The 20,694-nt window shown below is 51.8% G+C and overlaps 1 pseudogene; it reads right to left on the bottom strand.

The window, feature by feature from the left end:
• Positions 1-658: 658 nt before the first annotated feature.
• Positions 659-20,694, bottom strand: part of LOC130157685 (hydrocephalus-inducing protein-like) — a 58,905-nt pseudogene continuing 38,869 nt past the window's right edge.

Here is a 20,694-nt window from a genome sequence, read left to right as displayed (position 1 = left end):
TGGACACGTGCACGTCACCCTGACACCCGACTGCATCTCAGGCTTTATCTCCACAATTATTCAGTCCCCTCTGCTTCCCGTCAAGGAGCTGCCAGGCAGCGTAAGGCAGCCAAGGGCAAAACTTCAACTGGGGCAGCAAAAGAGTGGCAGAGCAGGCAGCTGCTGAGGGCCAGGGCGCAGCTCGGGCACATCTCGCCCACGCCCGCGCTGCTCCCATCAGGCAGCCTCAGCAGCACCGTGCCCGGAGTCTGTCTGAAGAGCCTTTGGTGAAGCGGCTGATGGAGCAGGTTCCCAGGACCTGCCTCCTGGCACGTCTCCATGAGAGCAGCAGCTGCCCTGAAAAGCAGAGATGCTCACCATGGGGGAACTCAGCCCCGTGGAGTCAGCAGGGGGGATCATCACACACACAGAGTCACAGCGCGGCTGGGGCTGGCGAGACCTCTGGAGATCATCTGGTCCAAGCCACTGCTCAAGCAGAGCCCGTCTTTATTGCAGGGAAAGAAACCGTCCCTGAGCCGCCTCGTATTACTGCTCTAGTGACTGATCAGCCCCAGGACTGGCAGAGATGGCGGTGAAGCACGACAGGCTTTATTGCCCAGTCCCATGGGTTAGGGCCCTGAGGCAACGGAGGGGCAGATGTACCCTGCAAGCCCCCCGGCTACACCGCGAGCTGCCCGGGGAGGAGGGAGGCATTGCACCGGGGCAGCAGGACCCGAACAGCTCTGCGGGTCACTGCCTGCGACAGGCATGCAAACCCATCATTTCAACACCAGTACCAGCCATCCCTGGTGGCTTGCTCTCGCCACAGATGGAAAGCGGGTTTTCATGGTGGATTCAAAGAAAGCTGCCCTGGGAATCCCTCCCCCACTTGGAGGTTACTGTTGTCCCCCAAACAGCTGGAAAAGCAGCAAGGAGGAAATTCGCCCCCCTCCCCCTTGGCCCAGGAGGCTGAGCCTGGCCTCTCGCACGCTGCCTGATGCTTTACCCGCAGACCCAACCAAGCCCACAGAGCCAGGCCTGGGTGAACCAGCTCCACAAATCCAGCCCACCTAGCGTGGAGCAGAACAAACCTCCTCCCAACCCTGTTTTTAAGCCCCTCACAGATCCCACCTCCAGTGAGCGGCACATCCCACCCAGCGTCCGCACAGGAGCCCTCCCTGGCTGCACCAGCCCTGCCCCCCCCCTGCCAGGGCAGCGACCCAACCTCCTCCTGCCACGCAGCTTGTCAGCTGCAGCCTCCATCAGTTCAACGGCCTTTCCCTGCGGCTGGCCTCCGGAGATGCCCTGCAACGCGACGGAGCCCACACGCTCTGTAGCTACACAACCCTTACCGTTATATTTTTGTGCAACACCACAGCTGGTTGGGCCCCCAGCAGGTGTGAAACTCACCTCACCACAGGCAGGCTGAGGACAAACTTCACACCCCAGACTCTGTCACAAACAGCAGTCTGACACAAAGCAAACGCAGACCTAATGGGGAAAGCGTCGGGAAATCCATGCCCTTCCAGGAGCAAAGGGCCACAGGGGCCTCTTGATCTCAGAGCTCCAAAGACACGACTCTCCGTTAAATACCCTCCAGAAAACAGAGGGAAAACTTGTAAAGATGATCCAGACTCATTTCTGCACAAACATCTATGCAAGCTGTCTATTTTACTGAGGGGTGCCCCAGCTAAAACTGCCCCCAGAGCCAGGCTCCTCTCGCTGCGTTGGGACGGAATATCTTGCTTTCTCTCCGAGACAGCAATATGGGAACGTTGCATGTAAAAATCAGGCCACAGGCTGCTACAGACCAGTCAATTTTCATTGGGAAATAGTCCCACAGATACTTACCATCTCTACACAGAAGGAAGCAGGGATGACAGCCTGATTGGAGAGGTGGAGAGTTTTGGACGCATCTTGTAGAACTTCAATACTGCTGGAATTTATCTCACTCAGATGCACGTAGACAACCCGTTCTTCTCCAATGCTCACTAAACAGATATTCTGCTCCAGGAAGCAGGTAGGAAAGAAAAAAGAAAAGCAGGGGAAGTTAAAAAATATGAGACAGCTCTAAGTGTCCTCCTCGACTGGGCGATAAGTACGGCTGTTGGAAGTTTTCAGTGTTGCAAGGCTGAAACAGAAGGCCTGGGGCAAGTGCAGGCTCGGGAGTGACCCCATCTGAAAGCCACAAGCTCCCGTTCTCAGGGGACAGAGAAACCCTGGGTCCCACGCTCTCCTTTCCAGACCTCGTCCACAGTTAGCTCTCCTTTCTCTGCCTTGTGCCTGCTCCCGCTCCTTCTGCCGCTCAGCCTTGCCCCAAACCTCCCTGACCACTGCTGCTGCACAGCGACACTTGGACAGTTACTTCTCTGACATTCCCAAAAATGCACCTCTGAAAACCAGCACAAGCCAGAAGCGAAGCAGGCTCTTCAGAGCAGAGATCGTGCAAGTTATGGCCTCTGATGTGTGCTTATGTGTATTCCTGGTATGGCATGAATAACAGGCATTAATTATTCATTACATCATTCAAGTGGTGTTTTTTCTCTGACAGTCAGAACCAAAAGCTTTCTCCTTGCAGAACTGGCACAGACTACTGGAGGAGGAACACAGATCCCTTTGCTAAACCACCTTCCCACATCATTAAAAACAACGAGAATTTGTGCGCTCTTGCGGTGGATTTCACTGGTTCCAAACACCTCAACACTTCAACAGGATCTGAATGCATAGAACTCCCAACACTGACCAGACGCCGTAGGATTCACTGGAGGGCACAGAGTACGATTTAACCGAAAAAGAAACCAGCTTCCACGATGTAAAACCTTTAATGATGTCTGGCTCAAGGAAGTGGTATTGACCGCTGTCAGAATCACCAGCCCAACTCAGCCAGAAGCAGCAGCATCCAGAAATGCTCATCCCTTGACAGGGCACTGCTGCGTGCAACTAAGAGCCAAAAACCTCACCTACCAAGGCTGGGGCCTCCAAAATAAGGAACTGAAGCCATGCACGATGATGCATGTCTGGGCGATGCTGCCCAAAGCTCCCGGGAAGGAGGAGCTGCAGGGAAGAGCTGCGCCTCGCCAGCCAGCTCAGCTTCCCGGTGACAGCGGGACAGCAGCAGCAAAGGCAGGGCAGAGCCCTTTGGGGATGAGCGGAACAACATCTGGAGGATGCCCAGGAGAGCTGCCTTCTGTCAGCCTGTGTACTAACACCACGCATCCTCACCACCAAGGAGAGGGCTTCAGAAACGCTACCCCTTCATCTACAGGGTTCTAAAAGGGACAAGGAAAATGCCATGCAACAGCGTTACAGGCAACATGGCACAGGGAAAGGCAGCAACAAGCGATGGCAGCTCTGCCACCAGTAACGCCAGCGCTGGGATTTACCAGCTCCTTCATGCAGATGACACACGCCAGACTGGAGCTGGCACGCGTTCACCTGCAAACAAAATACCCGACAACGGAGCTGTGGAGGGACTCTGCACAGCCTGGATGAAAGATCTGTACCACGTTCTGCCTGAAACGGTGGTAAAGACCAGGCATCGACACTGGGCACCCCAGCCTAAGGCAAGAACGAGCTTTGAAGTTCTACTGGAACACACTGCAGCGATTCCCAAGGTCAGACTTGCAGCCGTACGGGTAGGATCTGCCACCAGCGCAGGACACGTAACAAGACAGCCAGCTCTTCTGCCAGCCCAGAAAGCTTTGGGTGCGTCAGCTACCAGGGAACTACTGGAACTGCACTGCAACCAGAAGACAGACCTATAGAAAATGCAACGCATCTAGTCCTTTCTTTAGGCACAGCTACGCTTCTCCAGCTGAAATGCTCGCCCTTTGGGCAAAACATTGACACGTTCACGTCCAAACAGAAAAGATTAAGGTAAGGTCAACTTTCAATTTATAAATTGTTAGCCCAAGCGTAAAAGCTTTTCAAGGGACCTGTAGTTCAAAATCCAGCTGACATTTAAACAACTGGTTATTCCAGTGGGGAGAAACCCTCCTCTTTCGGGGAAGCATGCCTTCTGTTTGCAAGCAACTGTTTTGTCAAACGTGAGACTTCCCTGCAAAGCCTGCATTGCCTGGCCTTGCTGTTGACTGGTTTACATGCACATCCCCAGCAGCCAGGGTTGAGATGACCAGTGGCATCCAAGGGATTTGGCATCATCGTTTCAATTCGGTTTATAAAAAGTTTATATCCCTGCAATTGTTTTCAAAATGTCAGCCTTCCTTTCTGTTACAGAAAGCTTCACGTTCTCGGGAATCCTCTGATATCCCCTTCCGTGCTCAGAGAGAGGACAAGACATTTTAAAACAGCTGCTTCAAAAGTTAGTATCCTTTTAAATTAAAGTTTAATTAACTAAATTTGTTCTCGATTTCAGCCAGTGGAAGCCAGGACACCAGATACAACGTTCTCTTGCCTACACTTTGTTGTTGCTGCTGTATATGCCTGAATGCAAATGTCCTGTAGGAGCCTTTAGTCCAGGAATGCTTTGCCTCACCCCTTTTCAAGCTTGGTAGGGAAAAAAAAAGAAAAGAAAAAAAAGCTTGTGCTCCAGATGCAAGCAGTGTGGAGTCTCATGCGTCTTTGGCTGGGGCTTTTGGCAAAGAGATATGATGGATATTTCTCAGGCGGGATGGACCTGACTTTCAGGAAAGCTTAAATCCAGCTTTACAGAAATCATCATTTCAGCACGGTCTCTTACACCGCTCTTGCTTTAGTGGTATTCAGCGATGTCCCCGTGCGCTCCCGAACAAGAGTTCTAATGAAGCAGCGGTTGCTGCTCATCTCGTAACGCAGGAGAGCGAGAGACCCAGGAATTGCTCTGGGTTTCAGACTGGGCTTGTTATCCCGCCTCACACGTCCGTAATTAAACACCATCTCAGACACTTAGATTTCCACCTAAGAGGACACCACCCTTCTCTAGGCATTAGCTGCTACTTATGCCATGAATCCCTTCTTTCCGTGTCCGCACCAGCCACGTATTGTCACGTTCTCCTTTTCCCTGGCAGAACCCCTGTACACTTTATGCCCAACAAGATGAGTCACACAAAGGCACGCATCTCGCCTAGCACTCACCAGCGGGGATCTTTCATTCCCAAACACTGAGACACTAGCCACAGTGTCCTGCCTTCCTATCGCCTGGGCTTCCAGCGTCAACGGGATCTCCACCGAGCTGTGAGGCTGGATAATCCCACACGGCACAGGGCTGGAGTACCACACAGCAGCATCCTCCTTGTGCTCCTATAAGGGACAGAATCAAAGACAACTTCAGAGTGACCTCTGAGGAAACTCCAAGCTTCTTAACATCCACCACAACGGCAATTCACCCACATTTTTAAAAATCCCTAGGAGAAAGCAGAAAGGCACAACACAAGGAGCAAGATTTGTATGGGCCTAATTAGCATCCTCACAGGGTCCAAAAGCTGCTGCACTCGCAAACGCCCACTCCGGTGCTGGCGGCCTCCTTGCAGCAGCTTTTCACAACCCTCCAAGTTCTCCTGCATGAAAGCACCCCAAAGACTAGAACCGAAACTGCTTTCTGAAGAGTTCAAACCGCTCCTGAAGTTCATATTCAGGTAGCTTCCCGTTCTCTCCAAAACTTTAGGTTTGAATATAAAACAGCAAGGTCTTATCCAAACCCCGTTTCTTTCCTAACAAACCCCTCGATAACGACGTTTGAGGGCAGGAGGCGAACACGACGCCAAGCCTGAGGAAGGACTCCATAGCAGCCTGGAAGATCGCTGTCGTTCACAAGGGTCAGCATCCACTCGCAAGGGAACTTCAGAAAGCACCGTCCAAATGTCAGAACAGGGCTGAGCACGGGCAGTGGAGGAACGACACATCCGGGTGAAGAGATGACCAAAGGGAATTAGAGACACTGAGAGAACGTAGAAGTTGTTTACTCCCCAAACAGCATGAAACAGACACAAGGCATTTGTCTCTGCCAGATAGACATTTCCTACCTCTACGGCAATCGATCACCTCTAACTTCTTCTTACTCAACAGCCTCTTGTAAAGGAGGGGCAGCCCCAGACTCCCGTGGCAGAGGCTGCCCAGTGCCCTGCCCCAGTGCTCTCTCATCAAGCTTTGCCCCTCCCTTGCCCCAGGAGGCCGGCAAGGACCCTCCCACAGTCCCAGCAAGGCACGAGCTCTGCGGGAGCCTTCCCGCTGAGGACCAGCGCTCCCCAAAGCTCAAGGAAAACAAGACTCCCGCATCTCAGTAAAAGCAACTCCCTCCTCTCCCGTACCGCTCTCGCCCTGCCTGAAACCTCAGCCGCTTGCCCCCGCGATGGAGGGCACCAGCACCGCCTGCCTCTCGCAGTGGGTGACCAGCCTCTCCCAGCTCCTGCAGCTGCCTGGGTCCTCCACACACCAGCCCACACACTGACTCTTCCCATGCCCACTCGTTTTACAAAATTGCAGCCCAGGCACCCAGTGGGTGACTCTGCCGGGGAGAGGGAACAGCACCAGCAACTGCGTCCCTCTCGTCATTAAACTGGCACCCGCTGCGGCGCAACGGCATTGAACGACGCTGCAGCTTTTGGCTTAAGTCTGGGAACGTTCATGCTCAAGAGAACCAGAGAAACCTGAGCTCACCTGCCACACCAAGGACTAGTTTCCCCTCACCACTCCTGCCGTAAGCCCCTTTCCCATTTGCACACGCCTTCATTAACTGAGCCAGACCCCAGCTTTCAGCAGGCTGCTCGCCGCCTTCCAAACAAATGCTGCATTTTGGGCCAACCCAGCACAAGCCCACCGCTTGCAGGGAGAAGCAGGGGCAGTCCTTTGGAGATTCATTACTCCTCACGTCCCAGACAACAGGCCAATAGTGAATATAATCACTGCTCCCTTAAAAATAAAATAAACCAAAAAAAAAAAGACAGAGGCATGGCCCTGAGCACTGAGCACAGGTGCCTCTCAACATGGGCTGCTTTCAAAGCACGGCTGTGCTCACAGCGAGCTGGGCAGAACTAGCTCGTTAAGCAACATTTCTCATTTGGAGCTGAAGCCAGGACACCCCACGCCAGGCAGCGTGCTGGGCATGGGTACGCGGGGAAAGGTGGCCAGCTGCAAGGAAAGCGCCGGTACCTGGCTGTGAGAGGCACGCCAACACCTCCTGGCCAACACCATCCACGCCCACCACCAGCGCCAGCTCGTATCGCCTCACCGTGTTGGAACACAGGGTGACCTGGTAGAGGAGAAGAGCGTCAGATACTTAATCACTGCCAGAAGCCATCAGCCACGCGTGGTGTCCTCTGGCTCTCACCCACGGTCAGGAAAGGGAGCGATATTTTGCCTTAGTTCTCCTGCTGGTCCACGTGTAGACCACTGTCTTTCCGAGTAACAAAACTCTTCTGGCGATATCCGATTTATTAAGTACGCCTTGCATACCAGGGCATATGTAAGCTAAATTAAAGCACAATTCATGTTCTACTTGCCACTGGGACCAATTTTTACTCTCGACTACAACAGCATAAATCCAGAGGAAATCTGTTGACTTTCACAGAATGAGTCCAGCTTTACAGTGGGAAGCCGAGGGCAAAACGTGGCCCAGCAGCAGCTGTGCAGCTCACGGCTGCTGGAGCTTTTCCAGTCCTCGCTGCAGTGGATGCAACCATTCTGCTCCACACGAGAGGAAAGATAAGACCGGGAAGAATAGCAAACTGCTTTATGCAATGACATCTTTCTTTTAACAGTCACCTTCTGTCCCCATCCTTCCTCGGCCCACTTTAAATCAAATTGCTCTAAGCAGCTCAGACACACACGCATGGCTTCTGTGCTTCACCGTAGGGTACATGACCCTTGGCTTACAACTTTGGAAACAAAACGGTGCTCCGCCCCAGAGTACCCCAGCTCACAAAAACCTAACACGAACACCGATCTCTTACTTGCGTTATGCCCAAAGCCAGCAGCACTACAGCCCTCCTGCGCACCAGTGAAGCTTCAGCTCCACCTGCTGAAGCACGTATGGCCGGGCTCGTGCCATACCTGGATACCCAGGGCTCCTTGGGAGCGGATGGTCCCCTTGCAGGGCATTATGGTGAATTCAGTTGGCTTGATGTGATGTTGGGCTCCCTTTCTCCAGGACGGGCAAGTGTTGTCTGATATCTGAGCAAAACTGGTGACGCTGCGCTGTCCTGAGCCTTCGCCAGGGATGCGAAGGTTGAAAGTCATGGGAACCAAGGAGGTGTTAGTGAGGCGACACGGCAGGGTGCGAGGAAAGCCTGGGAAGGTGAGACAAATATCAGTCAAGTCCCCGGCTATCCCGTGATTCCTGGTGTGACTCTCCTGTTAGGATAGACCGGTGCTTGTTGTTTATCTCTTTTCAGTGTGAATGAGAGGTAATGGAGAAGCTCAGGGAGGAGTGAGTTGTGACTGAAGTTGCTTTTTCCATGGATGGCACAGCTTGCTTCCTTGGCAATGGGCAGTGCCGTTGGTGCTGAAGAGCTGTCTCTACCTGTGAGGAGCTCTCTCACCTGCCCCCAAACCAGCCCCAACTCTTTCTCACTGATCAGTGTGCACCCAGACAGAGCATTTATTCTGAAAATTCAGTCTGTAAAATCCCCCATTAACTCCATGAACATTCCCCCAGTTTTCAATATATGAAAGTAGGGCATTGTCATGTAAGGAAAAGAAAGGATGAGACCGGGCACTACAACATGATGCATTGCACTCTAATGCAGTTTCTCTAGGCAGGACCCTTAAGGCATCTCCTGTTTCTGGGCAACCAGACTGAGCACATGACAACTCGGCCCACCTCACTGCAGGCAAACCTGATGCTTCCTTAGAAATGAGCAGGAACTGTGTCTCACCTTACCTAACAAACGGGGACATCACATCCACACTGCCTTTGATTACTGCCCACAAAGCCTGACATCACTCCAGCTCTGACACTTGCTTTCCACAACGGAAAACCAGTGGTACAACCACACTGGGTGAGGGGGTGGCTGCTCTGCAGAGGCAGGACACCAGCCCGCAGCTTGGTCTGGAGCGGACACCAGCTCTGCCAGAAGACACCTCCCATGCCCTGCTTACCAAGTGCTATTTGAATAAAGACAGGGAGGAAAACCACCTGCAGACACAGCAGATAGTTCCTCTGTGCCCAGCAGCAGTGACCATTGCCCACCGCCAGCAATTACTCCGGCAGGGAGGCGGGGGTGGGGCACAGAAAGGACATGCACCGACTGACCCACTGCACAGCCCCAAATGGGACCGAAGTCACCAGATGCAGACAACAGCCAGCAGCACAGTGACAAGAAGCAAAAATACAATAGCTGCCTTCAGCTGAAAAGGCCTTGTTAATGAAATCAGATTAAAGTAGGATGAACCTCCTATTACACAACCGCATTTCTGCCGGTGCGTTTCTTGTGGGTCTATTTATTCAAAAGGAAGCAGAGAAGTGGCCGAGTGGTGATGCAGGGAGAGGGGGAAGTGGCTCAGGGAAAGTATTGAGATTTCCTAGAAAGTCCACGAACCGCATGAAACCACAGAGGCATCCTGGGCACAGAATGATCATGGCCCTTCAATCAATCCCCAATTGATTTCACATGTAAACTTTAGATCATCTCAGTACAAAGCCTTTTCTCTGAGACTCGAGATGGAGAATCAGAATCTGCATTTCAGTGGAGATGCTCTGGGTGCTCAGCCACCGGCTCCGTCAGTGGAGCAGTGCTTCGGCTGGGGAAGGAGAAGGAGCCCACATCTCTGGAGACATCACTGCCCAAACCAATGCCGAGCTACTGCCTGGCCTTATTACCGGGCAGGTGATAACGAGGAGCCCTCACAGCACAAATTAACAGCTCACACTAAAGGTCAAGTGGGTAAGTGGTGTCCTCGCCTTGCAACAGGAACGTTCACCCTGAGCAGCCACAGGCTAGCGTGTGGCTCCAACTCCCTTCTCCTGCAGCCCCATCCCCTGGGCCCTTCTGGGACAAGGGCTTTCACCATCATTCTGCCGCCAAGGATTGGGAGGTTGGGGCTGAGCAGGCTCTGAGGGCACCAGGAAAATCCTGACTTTCTATTCCTTTGGTCCTGTTTGATCTCACGGCAGCAAAATACCACCTGAGCAAGCGGCAGCCCTGGTTCTAACACCCTGAAGGCTGCTGTGGAGGAACACAAGTGACAGACGCTCCCAAAGCGCTTCATTTCAGTAAGGCACAGACCTCCCCACCAGCGGTCCAAGCCCAGGGCACACTCACCAAAGGAGACGTCGCCGAATGGAGGGAAGGTACATGGAAAGGGAAAGTCGGTCCGATGACACAGCCCCTGTAAGGACAAAGGCAGAGGAGGAACTGGCTTGGTTAAAAAGAACTGCAAAGTGTTCGGCTTTCGTTACCACTGGGACGGATAGAAGCTGGTCTCAGCAGCACGGTGGGTTTCAAATCAACCCGTCACCCCTGCGCTCGGCACAGCATCCCTGTGCACAGGGGCAGCCAAAGCAACGTGGTCAGCAGGTGGCAGCTGCTGAGGTGGCTCAGGGCACCAGGGCAGGCAGGGTACACCCCCAGGTTGCTGCTGGCCCAGTGAAGGACCCTGAACAAGTGATGGCTCTGTGCCTCAGTTTCCCCATCTGTCGTGTGACGGGCAGAGCTGTCCATGCAGAAGCAGGTTCATTGTAACTAGCCCTCTCAGCCACAGGTTCCCTGCTTTGGTATCTCTTTGCTGGAACTGGCCTTTCCACGGGCTAGATGGACATCTTCCTCAGACCTTATTCCACACTACCATTATGCGTGCAGGATTTTGAGGCACGAATCCACAGGAGCCCCAGACATCTACTGAGAAACGCAGCACAAGTTCTACACAGTGGATGGCGGAATCTTGGAGGAAAGTATCAGCTTGTCACCAGTGCACCGGCTGACACATCCAAGAGCAAGACTGTTTGCACCACCAAACATGAGTGTCCTGAAGCCACCACACCAGCCCGCCCATCCCTAAATTCAGAGAGGTTCCAAACTCCCAAACTCACCAACATCCACTGAAATCAGCACTTGAAGCTGCACAACATTCATTAATTTCATGGTTGATGCCAATCAATGCCAGCTCTGCCTCTTGGTGAAAAAAACAAATACAGATCAAGGAGCACAGTGACCCGTGCCTCCTAGTTTTATTCACAGGACTGCCACCGGGTCTCTCGTACACATGAACAGACCCCAGCCTCCCGCAGGAGGGACCTGCACTCACCCGTGGTGTCCCAGTTCCAGCATCCCTTTCTAAAGAGCAAAAGAACAAGCGTTCAGGACCTCGTCAGGTCTGTTTCCAAGCAAAGAGTGATCACCTATGGTTTGGGCATCTTCTGACTGCACAATCAAAAAGCACTCAAAATCTGACTTTCAGGAGTTTCAATCCCATGCTAATTCTCGATTCCTGGAGCTGAATCCGTTCCTGAGAACAAGTTAGGTAGCAAATCCCTTCTGGCAATGAGGTTCCCTCTCCAAGGACCTCACGTAATCAGACTTAACCTGCCAAGCCCCAGCATCCTACTCTGGATGGAGCAAAGGGAGCAGACATGCTTTCCGTAATAGCACTTGCCAAAAGACAACAGAAAACTGCCTCCAAACCAGCCACAACTGGGTCTCACACTGGGAAACTGCCAAGGGTGAGCCTTGCAGCGAGGGGGGAAATAACTGCCGTTTCTGCTGAGCACACAGGAGCTGTGCTCAAGGAAGTCAGACCTGAAGGACTGCCCAGAGGGCTCGGCCAAGCAGCCAGCCCAGAGCCCTGTGCGCTACAGCCGGTAACAGCGCAGCTTGCAAGAGAACGGGGGAAGAGGGCAGTCTTTATGGCAACAGCCACATCTTCCAATAGTGCTTCTGAAGGGAGATCGGGGTCCTCGCAGAGCAGGAAGGAGCACAAGGTAGGAGAGGAACCACCTGCACTCCCACCGCTGTTCCTTCCTCTGCAGCCCCATGTCCCACCAGCCAGCTCATCTCCACTCAAAAGAACTGGGAGTTTTTCCCTCCCTGGAGAACTAAATCCAGTGCACAACCCCCCCTGAAGAGGGAGGCTCGGCTTGCCCCGGTGGGTGGGCATCTCAAAAGCATTTGAAACAAACAGCTTGAGTTGTGGGGCTGGAGAATGAGAGATAAGGGCTGGACAGGGGTCCTTGGAACAAAGGCAAGACAGAAAGCAAGGAGGCAGATGCCATCTCGAGGAGAGGAGTCTGCAGTGGGAATTACTGTGGAGGCACCCCCCAGGCTCCTGTAACCCTCCTCACCTGACGGTCAAGGTCACGGGCTCAGGGGACCCATCCACACTGAACCGGAATCCTTCTGTGAACTGCCCCAGGGCGGTGGAACTGAAGGAGATCTGGATGACTTGGAGGACATCTGGTAAAACGATGCCCTCCTGGGGGAGAAAGGAGAAGCAGGAGCCCAGAGCGGTCGCCGGAAGGACCAACTTGGAGGGGGCATCAATGACTCCTTTGTTAAACAGGATCACCTGCAGCAGCAAGAAAGCAAAATGGAAATACATGAGGAATCTTCTTTCCTTACAGAAGGCTGATTTGTTTTCTAATTAAACTTCTACAAAAGGCAGAAGATGCTGTGTGCTGCTGCTTGGCTGAAGCCAAAGAAAACACAACAGGACAGTTTCTGCCTTTGGGTTTTTGCATGCAAAAAACCCCAGTGATAACTTCACATAAACAGAGTCACTCTGGGTTTATTCCACTGACACAGAGCAGTCCGCTTGGACTTGCAGGGCTGAGGATGTGCTCAGCATCACCAAGGCGATGTAGACCTGCCCCAAACAGCAGCAAAGGGCGGTCGCAGCATTACTAGCGAATCGTCACCTAACTGCTCCCGCTCCAGATGAGCCCAGTCCTGCCAAGGGCAAAACACATTCAGCTCCCGTTACAGCCAGCAAGTTTACTGGATGTAGAAAATACCTTGGGACAGCCCCATAACCAGCTTCAGCAGCACTCCCCGACTCTGCTAGGGTACGTCAGTGAGGCGCATTTTGTTCTTTTCTTTGATCTGAGAGTCTCTTTGTCTTTGCTCAACCAGACATGTCAAGAAAGGATGAGAGTGAGGGGCATAGCAGCTCCACCTGCTCTAAAGAATCTCTTTCATAAATATTCACAGCCATCATCTACTAATTTACCATTATTTACTGTTCCAACAAGCTACACAATCCTGCAGCATTTGCTGAGATTCAGCAAGAAATGCCCACACCTGCCTGTGAGTATCAGCACACTGGTGGTCACCAAACCTACCCAAAGCAAAGCTCTACAGTTTCCGAAGGCTGCAGGTGAAATCCGGCCATTTCTGTGGACTTATCTACCTGCTTGGCAGTTATTTTCCCTAAGTTTTGTCCTCGCAAAACCTGTCAGAAAAACTGAGACAGAAGCAGAGGTACAGCCCTTATTTTTTTAATTTTGCAGCTGCTGTTGAAAACATTCCTGTATTCAAATTCTGCACTGGTAACTTGGAAACTACTCATATGTTTTACACCTTAATTACAAATTGCACTTAGGGATCCTACACTGAAGTTTACCTCCAGTCTGGCTACTTAATACAGCACTTGGAGTATCATCTACTTATTCACATTTTCTCCAGTAATGAAACCAACACATTGATATATATAGAATCAATAAAGAATCAGCATTAAAAAATGCATACATACAGTGCACAATATTTTGGCAAGAAAACACCTTAACGTGTCCTTCCCTGCAACAGTCAAGCTTTTGAAAGTGTCGGGCACGATGTACTGCCTCATTTTCTACCGCCTCCAGTTGCTGTATCATGGGGGTTTTTTTGGTTGGTTTTTTTTTGAGAAAACTTGCCACCATCGGCGGGGGGAGGCAAATACCCAGAAAGCTCCTTTGCTTCATTTCCAGAACTGCCCTGCTCTGTTCATAGAGCCAGAGGGGCACCAGGTCTGAAGGGTGGCAGGAGGCTGCTCAGCAGGGACAGCGCTCCCGGTGCCTGCGCGGGCAGCTCTGCGCGGGGAGGCTGCCCGGCTTCCCTCCGGCGCCAGGAGCCAGCAAGTTGCGCTTCACTGAAAGGTGTTTGCAACGGACTCGAGTCGGAACACAACACCTTTGTTCCAGCTGCTTTTTAACCGCCAGGGTACCAGGGCGCAGTGCATCTAGGGCTGAAACAAAAGCCTCTGGATCCTGACCTTTTTGACCCGGTGTTGCTATCATGTGTCAAGGGCTGGATTTTCTGCATGAAGCCTCCCAGCTGGTCTCAAAGGGAGGTTGCCAAAACGCAGGGATCGGGGCTTTGTGGACAACATACACACCTTTCAGACCCCATCAAAACTATCCAGATTCTGCAAAAACTCCCACATTTAACTTACATCAAATAATGCGTGCACATAACTGCCTGTGTTGCCAGAAATCCAGCAGGTGCACAAAGCTCACTGCTGCCCCAGGGGCCATCAGGATCCACCCCAACCCCAGCAAGCCCCACTGCTCACCTCGTAGCTGGGGGCTGATGCAACAAAAACCTTCCCGATGTCCAGCTGGTCAAAGCTGAAGCGCAGCTGGGGCCCTATGCCGCTCCCTTTGATGCGCAGGGGCAGCCTGGTCTCACGGCCTGGGGAGAGGTTGCCATGTCAGTACAGAATTCCTTCGGTTCGCCTGGATTTTCCAGGCAGCCTCAGAGCCAGTCCCCGACTCCGGGCTGGGTGGCACCAGCACTAGATGCTCCGCGAGAAGATACGGGACCCTTCTCTTCCCTCAGCACATCAACTTTGCGGCTGGTTTCTAACTTCTGACGGAGCCCTTGGGCTGGTTTGTAACTTAGCGATCAGTTTGCACCCTCAGAAAGTGATGCTGCATATAAAACATGATTTCTGAATTCCTTCCCATGCACTTAAACGAGCTTTGAAATCCATTCAGAGAAGGCACAAAGCTCACAAAACAGAGCCGGAGAGAAAAATCTGCTGTCTGTATCGCTGCAATCGGAGACGACCGCACGGGAGCTGAGAAGTATGAGCCCAAGCAAGGCAGAGCAGCCTGCTGACAGCGATACCCCAGCAGCCTGCTGACAGCGACACGCGCACCCGAGCGCTGCCTCAAGCAGGCAGAGCATCTCAGCCACCACCTGCGCCTAACGCAGGGCTCCGTACCGGGGTGCTCCAGGGCTCACCGCCTGCAGCAGCGCCTTGTTAAGACGGGGCTTTACGGTCTCCAGAGAGCAGCACTCACCTGTTCCCACCATCAAACCAAGAGCTCAGCTTTGTAAAGACGCCCCACCTGAAGCATACTGAGCAGTTACGGAAAACCAGCCTCCTCGCTACTGAAACCAGATAAGCTCTAAGTGTACTGCTAACACACATATCCCTTGCTGCAAAGGCAACTGAGACCACAAGGCTTACAGCTGAACTCCAGGATGCTGAGTTTCTTCCTTAAGTCTGCTAAGATGGCATAGTGCGGGATCTTTCAGTCTGAAGCCTTTCTTGAACCACTGGAGCAGCCTAAAGTGCCTGAATTCTAGCTCAGATTTTGGCTTAGGTCCCCCTGCTGTTATAGATTTGCTAATAAGTTAAGATTGATTGACTTTATTTGATTGATTATTTGATTTTATAAAATCAATCATGTAATAGAAATATAAGAGGATAAGAAAATATATTTTAATGAAACTTACAGTTATAGTAAAAAGCGGCTATAGAAAACCCTCTGTACAGCCCCGTACCAAGGCCGGAGGAATTGGTCAGAATCACCTAGTAGGAATGTTTAGAACTTAGATAACAGACTTAAGATTTGAGATGATTGTTTATATGTAACCTAGGAGGATGTACTAAAATGTCAAAATGAGATTTTATGTGAACTGGGAAGAGTCGAGTGAAGCAACCCATAGTTGCCGGCCAAGAAACAGTTACCTCAAGTGGCAGGTAATTCCGGCAGGGGGAGATCGAGACCACCGACTCACATACCACCTACCCAAATCGTACCCCAGACCCATTTCCGGACCTTTCTAACCTTTACTGCGCAGAATCGGGTACGAGAGGAGAGTATGTTAATGATTTATGGGAAATCTTACGATTATGCATGGATATTTAATGAATATGTATGAATGAGTTCTATACAAGGTGTACGATTTTGAACCATGGTGTGCGTCGATCGTGAGGGGACTCACTCACGCACCCGGCCGTCCATAAAGAAATGTCTGCTTATCTACATCACATTGGTGTCGGTAAGTTCTTCATTCCGAGATTTCGGTAACACTGCCATCCCATTCTACTCTTGTACGGAAAGCGAGTAGCACAAGGAGCAGAAGATAGCCCCAGAAGTTGTACACAACCGTCACTGTGGCTTTTGTGCAAAACTATTCCTCTATCCTTTGAGCTCCTTTTGTGTGACACCCACCATTAACTAAAGCTTAGGGACTGAAAGTTGGTTTCTTTTTTTATAAAAGTCTGCTGCTTAGCCATTCCAGAATGTCCAAACCAACTTCTTACTGCAAAGAGCAGCCCACGTGTGACTAGATCACAACTCGGAAAAAACCCTCCTGGAACAGCCTTTTCAGTGATCCCTGACTTTGGGCTTGCAACCGTGGCACGGGGATGTTTGATCACATCCAAAGCCAGAAAGGAAGAGCTAGGGAGCTTTTGCTGAATTCAGTGGTTTTTCAGTGGATCCAGCCGAAGCCCAGCTGACAGCAGAGATGAGTTACACTTCACAGCTCAGGCACGCATCAGAGGGCTGTGTACTTCTATTGCACAGACACCCGAAAAGAGGCAGTACTGGGTGCTCGCTGTTCAGAAGATTTTTCCATCTTGCATCACATGTGGCCTAATTTTCATTAAAAACTTGATGTTCTAAACCATCAAAGCTCTTAGGAAATGACAAAGATTTCCAAGGGACAAGTTTTGCCCATAATCATGGGTGAGGCATGCCCCACGGCCACTATCATCAAAAAAAATCAGTGGCCATTCTTTCCCTTCTGCAGCAGGCCCTCAGCCTCTCCTGGAAGGTCTGCGGAAGCTATCCTTTCTTCTGCCCCACCATTGATGCTGGAACTTTAGGAAACCCTGGGAGTTTTACGCTCTCTCCTTCCAGGTGAACCTCAGAGAGTGCTCTCCTGAAAGGAGGAGGAGCAGAGTAAAATACAGACCATTCAGGACAGCCGAGAGAAAAAGAAAGAAAAAAGAGAGTATGTCCCGCTCCTCGCTAGCAGCTGGGGCTTCCAGGAGCACCCAGCCGCTGGCCAAGGCCTGGGTGCCCCGGGCTGGGACCGTGTGATGCTCCCACCACAGCATGTCCCAGAGCACATGGACCAGGGCATGGAGGGGCCGCAGCCTCCTTGTCCTCAGTCCCAAAGCCACACCTGGTTCTGTGGAGTGAGAATTCGGATCTCAGTCGGGTTAACACCTTGGCACATCATGGAGGGATTACAACTCGGCATTCAAAGAAACAGGGGTGTGGGTGGCCCAACAGCACAGAACTGTTTCCCAAGTCCCTAACTTCTGCTGCTTTCTGGCACTCATCTTTTTGCCCACGGAACGTCCCCAGGTTTTGAGGTTGGTTTTGAACGTGATTCTCAACCAACCACATGAACACAGAGATCCAGCTTTACACGATGTAGGACACGGCAAGTGAAGGAGGGATCAGCACTTAGGATTTTGCTTCTCCCTGCAAAAGCGGCTTAGAAATGGGTTTTGGAAGAAATCAGATGTAACCCAGTACATTTCCACATCCAGAAAAAAACAACAAAAAAAGAATTTTAGGTGATTGAGCCCCCCCACCACGTGCTTCCTTCCAGCACTCAAGAGCCATGGCTTTATTTGCATGAATAACTAAGAAAGTTCATTTTGAGCTTAAACAAAACAAATTTCAAACCACTTCTTAACCGCTGGCTTTGCAAGTTGCACAGTGCTGATGAGTTCTGTAAATCACCTGATCCAGAAGCGTTCGGCTAAGCAATTTATGGAGGCAACTGCAAAAACACACATGGAGGCCAGCCACTTCCCCGTGGGGCTCGAGATCCAACTGCAATTTCACAGTGCTGCACTAGGGCAAAGCTACTAAATATTCCCTGCAAGGGGCACACGCTGTCTGCAAATCGTCCTCCAAAGGGATCTGTGACTGGCATGCAAATGCACGAGGAAGGCTGTCACACTGCTCAGAGTCGTCAAGAAGCAAAATTAATGACTCCCTAGTTAAAGATCACGGGTTTCTTCTTTAAACTCTTTTTGCACCCTGGGACAGTCTCCACCCTGACGATACAGCGGCTCAGCTCTGTTTTGTGAGGGATGGGGGGTAGGTGACCTCCTTGAGGTCCTCTCCCAAGGGGCCCATGGAAGAGTTCAGATCTCCTGAGGGACCACGAGGGTTTTTCCAGAGCAGGCTCCTCTTTCTAAACACCGATCGCTTGCCCAGCTCTGTTTCCTGTAACTCCCAGGTTGCATGTAAGTAATTTTCCTATTTCTCTGCCACAACAACAACAAAAGCTCTCCAGGCACAACCCCTGGAGATCCCTGCAGCAAAGTGATGGACAGCCCCACCACCACAGCAAAAATCCCAGGGCCAGGAGCACAGCGCTGAGCCAGGATTCCCTTGGGAGCAACTTTTTAAATCAACCCTTTCCTTCCACAGCTCTAACAACTGCAGCTGGCGGCCAGGAAGGCGGTTTGTTAACACGAGCCCTGGTTAATTACTGTAGGTGGCATCTGCCAAGTAAACCCTGCGCAATTACCGTATCAATAAAAAGCTGTTTCATGGCCTTTGTATCTGTCAGCTTGGAGCAGTAAGGAATGGCTCGAAGCAGCTGGGTTAGTGATCTCAGCACCCTCCAGAACGGGAGCCTGGCTGCTGGGGACCACGGGCCTCGCACCTCCTTCCTCTTAGATGGGGAAAACCAGAGCGTTCCCTGGATGGAAATCTGACAGGGACCTCCCACTCCTGAAAAACACCTCAAGCAGCACCACACGGACGGAGAGGAAGGACAAGGTAACCTGAACCACGGAGCTTGCTGCAGGCATTCCCTGCCCCGTGCCAGCACAGCAAGGCCATCACCTCTGTAAGGGCAAAGGCGGCGTAACTCGGTGGGTCAGTGATAACCGCTCCCAGAAAAAGACCTGACAGCACTTCTGTCAGCCGGGAGGAGCATAAAGCTTGTCTAGCAGGCTGCTCGCACTCTGACTTCTGGGGAGGGTGCTCACCCTGCTGAGGACAGCGAGCCCTGTAACACGCGACCCAGATGAAGCATAGACTTGAGCCACGAGGTGACGATTCCCACGCAGGGACAGCAGCACACGTGTGGTACGTTCACAGACACCCTGCGCTCAGCAGGGCTCAGCCACTACGGTCTGGCAGCGCCTGGAGAGCGGGAGGTGACCCAGGGGCAGGGAGCACGTTTCACTCAGCTCCTACCGCCTCAGGAGCCCGATGGTGCATCCACGTAATAAAGGCTCATCCTGGAGGTCTACAGGGGCTTAGTGCTCGTCCACCAAAGCTCTTCTGCTGTGTACCTCTCTGCCTTTACAAACACCTTGCAGCACAACGAATGCATGGTATGAAAGCTCGCTGCTTTGGCTGCTCTGGGATCAGCGGTCGGAGCCAGGCGCGCTAAGCCCTGGCTCTGCACAGACCAGCTGGGAGCCACGGGGACAGCAGGAAGGTGCTGGCACTGCCCTGCTGACCACCGGCTCTTCCTAGGAATTCCGTGGGAACCAACTGGGCTGGAAGAGTATTTGTGCCTCGCCTTTGCTGTGGGTAGCAGGAGGAGGAGAAAGGAGCTGTACCTGAGATGTCGCAGCAGACTGTTGATACACTCTGGCTTCTCGGGGTTTGAAGATCACGTAAATTTCAACTGAAGAATTTGGCCAGACATCTCCCTCCTAAGACAGGAGACAACAAACCATTTACCTTCAAACGTTACATTTCTTGTTTTCAACCACAGCCCTGTAAGCCTTTATTTAGAGCATCAATGACGAGCAAGGAGCAAACAACACTTACAAAATGTGTAAGACTTTGGAAGCAGCTGTGAAAAAAATTAAGTCCCTTACCTTAACTAGCACCCGGTAAAGGCTTGCCTTTTTTTTTTTTTTTTTTTTAATTAGGGCTATAATAAAGGAACTAAACTGGCTGGCTTCGGCATACCAAGGATCTCTTCAGAAGTGCCAGCTGACCTAAAGAAAAGATACGGTTTCCCTCCAAACCTTCCCTTATATCCCTGTGTCACTACAGCCATGTGAACACGTCTTCTCAGATCAGAAGAGATTTAGCAAGTCAAATGGATTTTTCCATTCTTAGTTACAAAGACAGAAAGAAAGAAAACCATGCCTGCCTTCATCATTGCAGAAGAGATCTGTAAACCAGCTCACAAACAAAGGCAAGGTCCCGTCAGGGCTGGCTACCCCGGCCAGGGCTCACTGTCCAAGCCTCCCTCTGCTTGCAGGCAACAACTGGCAGAAGAGGAATATCAGGGCTTTGCAATCTGCTCCAGCTGCCTGCAGGTCTCCACAGGGGGTATGAGACATTGCCCATGACACAAAGCCCTAGCTGTCCTGGCCTCCTCCCGTTCCTGCATCACCGCTGCTGTCGGAAGCGGAACCGGAGCTGGGTCAGTGCCCACGTGGCATTTCTCTGACACTAGAATGTGATCCTGGCTCAAAATAACCCAAACCGAACACCAAAATGGTGAACTTCCGCTGCACAAAAAAAGTCCAGCTTCAGCAAGAACCTGGGAGAACCCTGCAAGCGTAAATCTTCAAACAGCGAGGGAGTGGCGATGGGTCCCTGCAGGTGTTATTCCCAGCGGCCGAGGCCCC

This window comes from Falco biarmicus, chromosome 12 (assembly GCF_023638135.1).
Source record: "Falco biarmicus isolate bFalBia1 chromosome 12, bFalBia1.pri, whole genome shotgun sequence".
NCBI classification, from domain to species: Eukaryota; Metazoa; Chordata; class Aves; order Falconiformes; family Falconidae; genus Falco; species Falco biarmicus.
Note: the sequence above shows the minus strand (reverse complement) of the source record. Positions and strands in the feature narration are given on the sequence as shown.